The 12,115-nt window shown below is 38.1% G+C and overlaps 1 protein-coding gene across 2 annotated transcripts in view; it reads left to right on the forward strand.

Moving 5' to 3' along the window:
- The window catches only part of MGAT4C (MGAT4 family member C), a 472,680-nt gene that overhangs the window by 153,615 nt on the left and 306,950 nt on the right, over positions 1-12,115 (forward strand). Inside the window, exon 2 of one of the 2 annotated variants that reach the window (XM_042466466.1) lies at positions 3,723-3,955. The gene's annotated coding sequence lies outside the window, so the exon portion shown is untranslated. Of the gene's footprint in view, positions 1-3,560; positions 3,956-12,115 lie in introns of those variants that run through there. The other variant, XM_042466465.1, reaches the window with a different exon arrangement.

The raw sequence follows: 12,115 nt of genomic DNA on the forward strand, positions 1-12,115 counted from the left end.
GGACTGTTGATAATAACCTTCTTGGCATCTTACCCTTTTCAGTACTTCCAATGACAGATCAGCAGAAAATTAGAATACCGTTATCTGATTCTGAGTGTACCAGATCAAACCCCCATAATAGATAATAATGTAATGTGCAGTGGTAATTGTATGAGGGTTTTTTTCGTGTGTGTGTGTGTGTGTGTGTGTGTGTGTGTGTGTGTGTATATATATATATATATATATATAATCTTTTACTACTTAATTTCCATTGAAAGGAAGGAGCTGATTATTGCTTCCTTGGCATTAACAGTCTAAAGAAATCATTACTGATTCACTAAGTGAATATTAAATTATATAATCACATTGAGGGGTGCTACATTTTAGATCTCTAGTTAATAATTTCTACTTGGAAGGAAAGAACACGTAATTGCCACCAAACTGTTTTAGTCCTTATAATTTGAAGGAACACCATTTTTAAATGGCATATTCCCAGGATGTTAATCATTTCCAATTTATGATGCTCTTACAAACATGTAAAGAGCACTAATGGTATGAAATTGCTTGACAGGCTTAAAACCTAATCCAGCTCAAAGTGACCCAAAATGAAAGTTTACATCAGAGAGGCATTAAAAATGACTGCTCACAGCAAATTTGTTCAATTCAGGTAATAGGTAGATGTGGAAATCTGATATTATCCTTCTACATGAATTCTCCAGAGGATATAATTCAAAAATGTGGGAGGCAGTTTACATATGCAATAATAATGAACTGGGAATAAGACAAGAGCATCTGTAGGAAATAAAATAGGCTACATTATGTCATATGGAAGATCTAGACTTTGAAAAAGTTACTTTTTTGGAATAGAACTTTGGTGGCTGTAAATTTGAACAGCATTTTTTCAAGCTCACGAAAGATCATATTAAGAAAATATTCCCCTATTTTAAAATACCCCTGCAAGGGCAAAAGGAAAATGCTTTTTCACCTGGGAAATTTTGAAGGGAATTTTTGGATATGTGCATTATGTACACATGTGAGAGAGAGAATGTGTGAAGGCACACTCAAGCATGGTATTCACCTGCAATCTAAACTGGAATAGTTTACTTGCTACTTTATTCTGATGCATGTATAAACCTGGCTTAAAGAACTGCACGTTTTGTGTTTGTGTATATGCCTTCATGTTGCCTGTAGATTTATGGCAACCTCATGAATTTCATAGTGTTTTCTTGTGCAAGGAACTAATAACTTAATATGCAAGGAATATTTAAGTTACTTCCTCTGAAATATAGCCCACAACACCTGGTATTCATTGGTGGTCTCTCATCCAAGTACTATCCAGGGCTCCAGGATCTGGAGCCCTTAGCCTACTATCTTTCAAAACACTGCAGGTTTCTCATTCTACAATTGCTATGGCATGAAATACCTGTAGTTAACAGCTGTCATTTAAGAATGAAGACATGTTTCTCCTACTCATTGTCAATAAGATTCACACCCTCTAGGAAAACCTTTTAATACTATAATACTTTGCATGTTCTATATTCCATCTGTCCCACTTTAAATTCAATTAACCAATGACATTCTTTTACACTGGGCTGTTTTATACCGGTTTTATATAACTCATATTTAAATAGAGACAGTAATTAGATATATTCAAGCTTGTTTCCCCCTTTAATTCATGCTAACACCTAGCACTTTACAGTTCTATATCACTTCATAGTGAACTAAGCATCCTCTAAGCAGTTTACAATGTAATTGTAATTGCCCACAACAAGATGGGTACTCATTTCACTGGCCTATGAAAGGATGGAAGGCTGAGTCAACCTGGAGCCCTGTGGGATCAAGCTCACAATAACCACTGCACCACCAGGGCTCCCAAAAGTAGTTGGGATCTCTGTCCTATTTCCAGGTTTGTATTCTCAAATTAGGAAACAATGACAAATTGCCTTGTTTACAATATTTGAAGTCTCCTTTAATGTTGTTACAATGATGACTATGATAATGGTGGTGGTGGTGATTTTGGTGCATGCATGAAAAAGTCTCCATTTCCTATATCCAACCAGTAATTTGTGTAAACATGGATGCATCTCTCAAGCATCGTTTATAAAGAAAATTCAGTTATCCAGCAAGGCAAGCTGTATTACAGAGGTGAGAATAATGTAATCTCCCAGATGTTGTTGGACTGCAAGTCCCATGATGCCTGGCCAGGAGACCCAAAGATGAGAAATGCTGTGAGTTTCCATACATTAAGATCAGGAGGGCTGATGATCAAGGAGAGAAAGATGGTTGAATATTGTTACTTGAATTTAATTTGGTTGACCAACCAGATCAGCTGGATATCTCTGAATGATTACAGTGCTGACATATAAAAATACGCAACATATAAAATGACCTTTGATGACTGGTGGAATTTTAAGCAGAGGAGTGAAAATAGCATCACTCTGGATTTATCACAAAACAGAACTTGCTCCTGTTGAGTCATGAGATTTAGTAATACCTTTCAAGCAAAACTTTATGTCAAATTATTTTTCAAAGTATAATGCAGATTGCATATTTTGGTCAAAGCTCCTATGTGCAGAATTCACCAAGTCTTCTTTTCATCCCTAAAGACCTATTCAGGTGTTTCACTCATGTACTGATTCACTAGCTCCAATGGAGAAAGTTGTAGATTGCTGCTGAACATTTCTGTATAGATCTTCCAACAGAGATTCCAAGTTCGTACTAACCAGCAGATTGTTTACAAAATCTACAGACAGAAAATAACTTTATCAAATATGATACAAATCAGCAAGCTTTCTATGATAGTGTGACCTATGTGCTATTGTGTAACAAAATTAAAAATAAAAACAGGAACATATTGGTGACCTAATCAAAAAGACTGTCTTATACAATGAATGAATTAAAGTATCAACTAAGCACTGCCATTGCTTCTTTCTCTATAGTTATGTGAAATAACACTGACAGACTTCAGCATTTAACAAATGACATGTTTATTTTAACACCATATCTAACCCCTGCAATTAATATTTACTGCACAGATGCCAGCACCTGTTTAGCTATGCTGTTGGAATGCTCTCTTTAACTAGTTATCCCCCCCCCCCCCCCCCCCAAAAATATTTTGGTAAAACCCTGAAACATATTTTGCTTCTGTTTCTCTAGGGAACAGATATTACAGAATCAGTGTTAGATGTTTTATTTGGCTCACTGAGTCAGCTGATATTTGTTGAAATTGTTCTTCAGGATAAAAATAGGCTAAGAAATAGTGGGTATCTGGCTGGAGTGAGTAGGATCTGAAGGAACAAAGAGATTTCATCCAAGGATAATTTTTGAGGTAAACTGGATGGCATTGTGAAGAATGCCTGTGGAGTAAAATAAAAAAAAATATGAATGCAGCTCCATACTTAATGCAATCAACTTTGTTTCCTGATCATACATTAACCTGGATGCCTAGTTTATTGATCTTGTCCCCTTCTTGGCTCAAATCAATCCTAGAACAGCAACAACTTGAGAAAATGTAGGTTTGTGTTTAACACTGTCATAATTATTTTTCTCCTGTATGATTTTTAACATCCTTGCCCGATGAAGCCAGTGGAGCTTCTAAAGCTTCCAACATGTATTATGTGCCTTTCAGTGGATCCAATAATGGTATCATTGTTTTGTGGATTTTGGATATTATTGTGCCTATCACCTATTGTTATAGCTTCCTTTGTCCCTATATACATCTTGCCTTTTACTTCTCCCTGCAGGTCCCAAAGGCACCTGTCCAGCTCATCTAAGAGCTATATGTCCCATGAACAATAATGGATTGAGAGGAGGACAACGAGGAAACAAATGTACTGCACTCATGCATGTACTGGGACTTCCTGAAGTATCTCACTGAGGCCTTGATGTCCATTTTCCTAGATTACTCTTCCAGTTTCTCCAGCAATTTCCAGAAAAGCTTGGGTCCTTGCACACTAGGAGATGGAATCATAGAAAGGTGAGTGGTGCCTTGTCCCAGCTGCTGGAGTCTTCATTATATCAAAAACAGGGCCTGCTGCTGGTAGGCTTCCTCCCAAATCTAGAGAGATAGGACCTTGAGGACAGTTGGCTGCAGATCCACCACTCAAAGAAGGGCAGCTATGTAGCCAAATCTAAAGCAGAGCTATCCTTCCAAGTCCCAACCAACAGCAGTGTTTAAAGAGATCAACTGTCTTAAAGAAGTGTGATGCTATAGCAGAAGTCTTTTATTGGAAGTGTGATCTTGTGTCACACATCAGCTAGGAACCTCTTTACCTACAACTATTGTGTAAATGTATAGGAACACTGGATGCTGCAGTAAAAGCTGCTGAAGGAAATATCAGAGTCTCTCATCTCTGGAACTTCCTGGTGCATTTGGCTGCTATTTTATCTTAGGGGCAAAGCAGCCAGGCAGTTTGGAGCGGCCTTCAGCCGCTCCAGACCCAATCAGTCCCAAATTGGTGTAGGACTGCTGTGACTGGATAACATGCTCTGGAAGTGGATGGGTACCACAATCCCAAATTGAAAACCGGCAGGACTAGCTTTTTGCCACTCCTTTTTGTGCTGGCTTTTCCCTGTTTGCTATACCCTTGGCATGGCTTTCAGATACTTTGGGAGCATGTGTTGCCTGCTTGCTCTACCCAGCCCGAAGCCTGACGCCAGTGCTTTTTGCCTGTCTGCTTCAGGCCTTAGATAGATAACATCTTTATCTTAGATTGTTCCCTGCACTCAATCTATGATGTGGTAGGATCAGATCTGCTAGGTCCCCTAATCTGTTTGTTGGATTTTTAACGAATTTGTTGACTCAGTGTGGGCCTTGACTTTGACTTGACTTCAAAATAACTGGAATAATAGAGAATAATTGGAATAAAGAAAATTGTACGATTTTAATTGTAAGAAATTTGGAATTGGATAATGATGAGGAGTATTTGCTGAAACAAATGTTGAGGGAAGTTCATGCAGTTATAGCCTTCAGTTGGAAAGATGAATGAAAATGGAAGGGGGATAGATTGCAATATTACATTTTGGAATATCTATGTTTGAGTTTATATGTTTATATGTTTGAGTTAATATTAGAAGGCAGAATGGGGTATAAGGGCCAGGTAAATGCAAGTGATTGTTAACCTTGTTCTCTAGGTGGGTGGAAGTGGGAGGGAAGGAATGGTTATAATGGAAGGAACATTGATATAGAGTTAAGATCATTAACTTGATAGTTATATGTTTTCATTAATTTTGCATATATCAGATAAATAGTCTGTAAAAATAATGAATGTTAACTATCTCAAAAATTCAACAATAACAACAGACTTCAATTTTACTTCTTGATGCTGTGTTTGGATACTCCCACTTCCTTTTCCTTGTCCTTTATTGATACTGGTCTGATTGAGGTAGTCTGATAATATGACTGAAACTTGCCATCTGGAAATAGGTCACATCTAGTTTGAACATTTCACTTATATATTTTCGGACTGTCGGGATTTAGTCTCAGAGGCTGGGGCTAATAAACACTGCAGTGTTTCTCAAAAACAGATAGCCTGGGCAGTTACCCATGTGCTGTTTTAGTTGTCATGCTGACCATATTTGCACATGATGAATACAGTTTAGTATGGCCAAGTCAGCATGTAGCACTCACTGAAAACAGAAGCAGCTCAAAAAATCATGGGGCATGGCTATCATTCTGATTTATCTGAAGAGAGAGAAGGTAGAGCTCCCAATGCATACAGTAAATAGTCCATGGATGGAAAGTCTGTGATATAGTGCCACTCCTTCTTGCACAACTGCTGAGAAGGACTCATTCCCTTCTGCTGGAGAACAAAGCTGTGTGTTTCACTTGTTCTACAAAAATAGCCTGTTTCCCTCAGGTGTTTGGCAGTGTTTGATTGGCAGACCAGTCAGTTTCTGTATGTGGAAAGGACAATGGAGCACCATGTAATCCTTCATCTCAAGGACCAACATGTTTTGGGGTGGCGCAGTCTCTAATTCTTCTGTGCATTCTCCTCAGAAACAGCTCAAGGTTTCAGATAACTACTCTGAGCTTTTCCAGCTTGCTACCTTCTACTCCTGAATATCTTCCCCCCTCTCCCCAACAAGCTTAAGGAATATTATCTCCCTAGAAAATTATTTATTTAGCAATCCCCTTCCCACACACCCATTTTTTCCCCAGTTGGATGAAATTTTGCTTTATTGATACCTTTATACAACCAGCACAAAATTGCATAGATAATATTAAAATGATCTCAATTTTTATTTTGCTTTGTAGAGTTTTGTCTTTGATTACTTTAGAGACTGAAGTATGTCATTTTCTCCTGGCTACAAAGATACCTTACAAATTTGTATGCATTGTTGATTACCAAGTAACATATTCGATCTGGGGACTGTGTATTCAGGTCTCAGCTTTGGAATTTGGAATTCACAAAACTATTAATTAGGATTTGAAAGAATGTAGCTGTGCATACTGTTGGTACCAGTTACCCCTGAGTGTTTATTTTTGTCATCTAGGGTATGATATTCTCACGTATGCAAATCCCCAGGATTTAGTTTACTCTGTCCCTCACTTAACATCTGTGATCTAAAAATTCTCCTTAATACATAACAATAAACCTTTTGACATGAGCTAATCTGGGCAATCAGTGGATTCATTCTCCATGCCATCCTTTGTCTTTTATACAAGTAGGAAATCAATTTAATCTCCCTGGATAAATGTGTGTATCTCTGTATACTTAGGTACTTAATTAATTCTAGCCAATAGGGAAATGGTTCCATTTCCCTGCCCTATTTTCATTTACCAAAGAAACAGATTTAATTATTGCCATCTACTCACCAGTGAATTGGGAAATAATTGCATGGGTGAGAAGGGGAGGGAATGTGAGGGTATAAGATTTATGCTAGAATATGAAAAAAAGAGAAGAAGGAGAAAGATGATAGCTTGGACTAATCAGTTTTAATGAGTTAACAGTGTAATATTTGTGTTACATGTTATGCCATTTTAAAGAGGATTTCCTTATATCAGGATTTTACAACTTGTAATCCACAAAACCAAGAGTAGCCCACCAGCTCCACATCATAGCAGGTTTAGGTGTGTGTACAGTTACACCATGCTTTGTGGTTCTGCACTGTCAGAACTCCTGAAAAATAGATTAGTAGCAAAAAAATAAATCACAAACCAGTTCAGACTAGTCAGATAACGTCTATGTGATACAACTTCATTTTGTATACTAGAAGCCATGGTGATGGAGGCAAACAAGCCACATCATTCCATTAAAAATTATCCTACTAACCCTTACTGATCATGCCATCTTAATTTTCCTATTGGTAAACCAATCTTCTATTGTGTTTTGTGTATCCTTATACATCTTATGTATTAATTTGGATTTGTCCTGTTTGAAGATGTAAATATTCAACTATTTCATGCTCATGTGAGCATAGATAATAATAATAATTTGTTTTATTTATATACCGCTATTCCAAAGATCATAGCGGTGAACAGCAAGTAAGCTAATTAGCAAGTAAGCTAATTTGCCCCCAACAGTCTGGGTACTCATTTTAGTGACCTTGGAAGGATGCAAGCCTGAGTCAAGCTTGGGCCCTTTTGCTGGTCTTGAACTCGCAACCTTGTGATTTTGAGTGAATGGCTGCAGTACAGGCATTTAACCACTGCGCCACCAGGGCTCCATTTCTACAGGTTTTTTCCCCATCACATAGAAAAGGTGTTCTCCTACTGTTCACACATCCCAAAGTGTTTAGGGAACCTATTCTGCACAAAAAATAAATAAATAAAATACATGCATTTTGTTCAAAGAAATACAGTGGACCCTTGTTATACGTTAGGATTTGGTTCCAAGATCTCCCGTGGACAACAAAATCTGTAGATGCTCAAGTCCCATTAAATATTATGACATAACAAAATGGTGTCCCTTATAAAAATTGGAAAATCAAGGTTTGATATTTGAAATTTATACTTTTTTTGAACATTTTCAAACCATGGATGCTTGAATCTGTGTATAAAAAATCTGTGTGTAAGAAGGGCTGACTGTATTGAGGATTTTGTGCAAAAAGTGTATTTTCATGCAGAAACCGCTTGTTTCAATAAACACACCTTTTTGATGACCCCTCCTCCAAAAGTTTGTACCATGGAAATATAGAGGAGTCTTTCTCATGAAAAAATGACTTTTGCAAAAGTGTAAAATTTTTGGCAAAAAATAAAAATACATACTAGTATTTGTGCACACAACACATTCTGAAAACACATTGAGATGTGTAAATACCAGTAGAAAACTGCAAAAGTCTAAACACTAATCTTCCTGATTGTCAGGAAACTAATTTTTCAGTCAGGAAGCAAATATTCTTTCTGTCCCTAGTCTTGATGAACCTTATTAGATGGCAGTGCAGTGGTTAAATGGCTATGCTGCAGCCATTCACAACCACAAGGGCTCCCAGGGCTCCAGGGTCAACTCAGCCCGGCATCTTTCTGTAGGTTGCTAAAATGAGTACACAGCTTGTTGGGGGCAATTAGCTTACACATTGTAAACTGCTTAGAGAGTGGTTAAGTGCATTGATAAGAAATGTACTTATTATTTTCAGGAATAGGCTGCACATGCAATAGTTGCACCATATTCTCCATTGGTTGGGCTTCATCTGGAGTTCTGTGTGCAGTTATGGGTACCTCATTTCAAGGATACAGGGCAATGGGAATGACAATGAGAATGAGGTGAGCAGAAAAAAAAACATATGAGGAGGGATTGAAGTAGCTAAGCATGTTCAGCTTGGTGAAGAGAAGATTGAGGGGGGTGACATGATTGCACTCTTTAGATAACTCCAGGGCTGCCACAAAATGGAAGGTGCTGGCTTGTTCTCTGTTGCCTCACAATGTAGACCTAGATCTCATGTTTTTAAGTTACAGGATGATAGATTTCGATTGAACATTAGAAGGAACTTTTTGACAGCGAGAGCAGTTCAGCAATGGAACCAGTTGCCTAGAGAGGTGATATAGTCTGCATCTCTGGATGTCTTCAAAAAGCGATTGGGGAGCTACCTGCCAGGGATGCTTTAGCTGGAGATTCTGCATTGAGCAAGGGGTTGGAATTGATGGCCCACATGAGGCTCTTTCCAGATCTATGGTCCATTATAAATGGGCATCCTAGCACGGACTCAGTCCGTACTAGGGTTAGAAAGGGGCGTCTCTTCCAGACGCCTCTAACCCTAGTACGGTCTGAGTCCGTACAAAATGGTGGCAGCTGTTCCACACGGCCGCTGCCATCTTGACATAGCGGACATGCTGAATCCTCACATCGCACCCCGGAAATGACGCCGCAAGTGCGCACTTCGGCACTTGTGGCGTCTCTTCCGGGGCACAGGAAGGAGTGCGATTTTCGTGCTCCTTCTTTGAAGCATCCGGGAACTGCGCTGTTTGGCTGCTGTGGTTCCTGGATGCTGTAACCGGCGGCGGCAGCAGACCGCCTCTTTTCAGCGGTCTGTAACCCACCTATGATTCTTCTACAAAAGCCATTACAGTCAAACTATGGTTATTCCAAAGGCAGCTGTATATACTGCAACTGGTCTTTATTTTACTATATCAATACACAAAGGAAAGCAGTAAACACTGTCACCAAAATATTGCTTTCTCAGTATATTCCCATTCTTCCCATTACCATCTCCTTTATTTGAAGGAGCTCGGAAGGGGCAATGATGTTGAGGTTACATGGTATTGCTACACAATCTCAGCTAGAAGTCCGCCATTAGTGCTTTGCACATATGAAGATATTGTCTGTAATGTTCTATGTTGGTGGCCCATCACCAAGCTTTAATGTGCCAGTTGCTATTTCTTAAACAACAGCAACAAACCTTAGATTCACACATTGCATCAAATCTGCAGTATCTACACTTTCATTCAGTTCTTCGTTATACAGTATTATCAACAATTAGTGAAAATGAATGGCTTGCTGTTGGAACTTTTAATGTGCACAGTCAAAGTCTTAAATTGTTTCCTTCAGTTTGCAGCTGTTCTATAACCTAAACTATTCACAAGACATCCTGGATGCTCATAACCACTGTCCTTGTGATTCATCCATTTGGTCTGCTTAAATAGACTTGAGAGAACCTGAAAAAACAGAGAGAAAAGGAAAAAAAATACTGAATTTGTGATGTTGCAAACACTTGGTAAACCATGTGCATCTGCTAATATATTCCATTGCAACATAAACTGCTTTTATACTGAAGTAAATGTCTGTTCAATTGGATAATGCAGAAAATGTGGTTATATTTTAAAGCCCATCTTAGTTTAATCTAAGCTTTTTGCCATCTGTTCTTGTCCCTAATTCTGAATGCAGAAGAACAGATTTCCCTATTACCACCATAAAAAGAAAGATATAGATGATTTAAATACAGCTGTATGTGAGGGTGCAATGTTGCCTTCAAGACTGATATATGTGTTTTGTATAGAACTGAGATTTTCAAACTTTCTGCTTTTAGGGATCCATTTTTCAGACTACCTTGACTTCTGAGGAACCCCTCCAGATTTGCCACAGAAACTCAGGGCACTGGAGGATTTCTGAAGGAAAAAACACGTAACTTAAAGGAGTTAATGAGAACACTGCAGGGTTTTTAAAGAGATAGCGCCTAACTTAAAAGGGCTAATGTCCAGAAAACTGGGTTTCTCTGTGGCATTACTTGAGACAAACACACACATACACAGTTTCACTCTATCTATGGATGAGCTATTACAACTTTATTTCTAATTCATATCTAGTGATTTGAAAAGTTTCTTTTTTGGACTAAAGCTCCTCAACCTAAACCCACAACTAGAAAACCAGCATGGCCACTGAGGAATTATGGGAGATGAGGTCCAAAGGTAATGTTTACAAGCTCCCTTGAGGCTTTTTTCCCCTCATTGGTATATCCACACATTAATTCTATTGCATTTCAGTTTGAATCTGAATCTTAAAAAAAAGAACACAAACATTTACATCTGGGTAAATGAACTTTCACTCAAAGTTTACTGTTGTTTTTTTTAATGTGCTCATGCTCATTTTGAACCAAGAAATACGTATAGAATTATTTCAGGAAATATGGATCAAGTTTGATAGAAATCACAATTTCTCTAGCAGATCTAGTTTGTATCCAAAGGAGAAGGAACTTTACACAACCAGGATCCAGGACCTCACCTTCAGAGTGTTTGTAGGGCTGTTGGAGTCAGTCTCAGAGGTTATGCTAAAATGCTCACAAATGGCATGAAAACAGCAAATGCAATCCAGCTCACGTAAAAATGTACATTTGGTCCCATCTAGCTGAGATTACAAGAGCTTTTTAGTGAGTTTTTGCATTTCAGGTCTTTTTTTGTTTGCATAAAAATCATGGAGTGTCTGCAAATATAATTTATTTTGCAACACCTTTTTTTTTTTTTTTGCAAATACAACATTCCTCCCATTTCAGCTAAAAATATTTTCCCCCACAAACTAAATGCTGACAAAAAGGTTCCCAGGGATGAACAAATGAATCAAAAGTTTCTCCAAATCCTTACAGTATACCGAGACTTGTTAACACCTTCTGTTTGGTGTGTGCCAAGACAATTTATGAATATTCATTCTATCCTTGCTCACCGTGCCTGCTCACATGCCACAAACATATAATTTATTATACTTCTGTTCCAAGAGGGAATAGTCATTCCTCCAGTCATTTCTACATTCACTGAAACAGAGTGTCTTTATTCTATCTCTTGATAAAGATTTCTTAATTTAAATTCCTCCTTCCCTCCACCAGAAGGAATGGGGTGTTCCAAACTCATCTCACTGAATCCTGGAGAACATTTTCATTTGTCCTTGCCTTGATACAGCTTTTACCTTTTCTAAACTGTCATGGATTTACTACCACTAATTCTCCTGTGATTTATTTTTCAACCATTAATCTATCGGCATTCAGATGAATGCTCAGAATCTTGTGTGCAGGAGTCACTTCTTCACATCAGGGATCTTAGAAATGCCATCTTCTAGATTTTGTTCCAACTAAGATCATACACACATAGAAACTGTGGAAAGAAGTGACAGCTTCTTTTGCAACCTACATAAGACACTATGTACAATCCCTATATACGTCTATAGCACTACATTTTATAATGTATAAAAATAGTGTAGTGCAGAAGTAGGTA

Source organism: Sceloporus undulatus, chromosome 5, assembly GCF_019175285.1.
Source record: "Sceloporus undulatus isolate JIND9_A2432 ecotype Alabama chromosome 5, SceUnd_v1.1, whole genome shotgun sequence".
NCBI classification, from domain to species: domain Eukaryota; kingdom Metazoa; phylum Chordata; class Lepidosauria; order Squamata; family Phrynosomatidae; genus Sceloporus; species Sceloporus undulatus.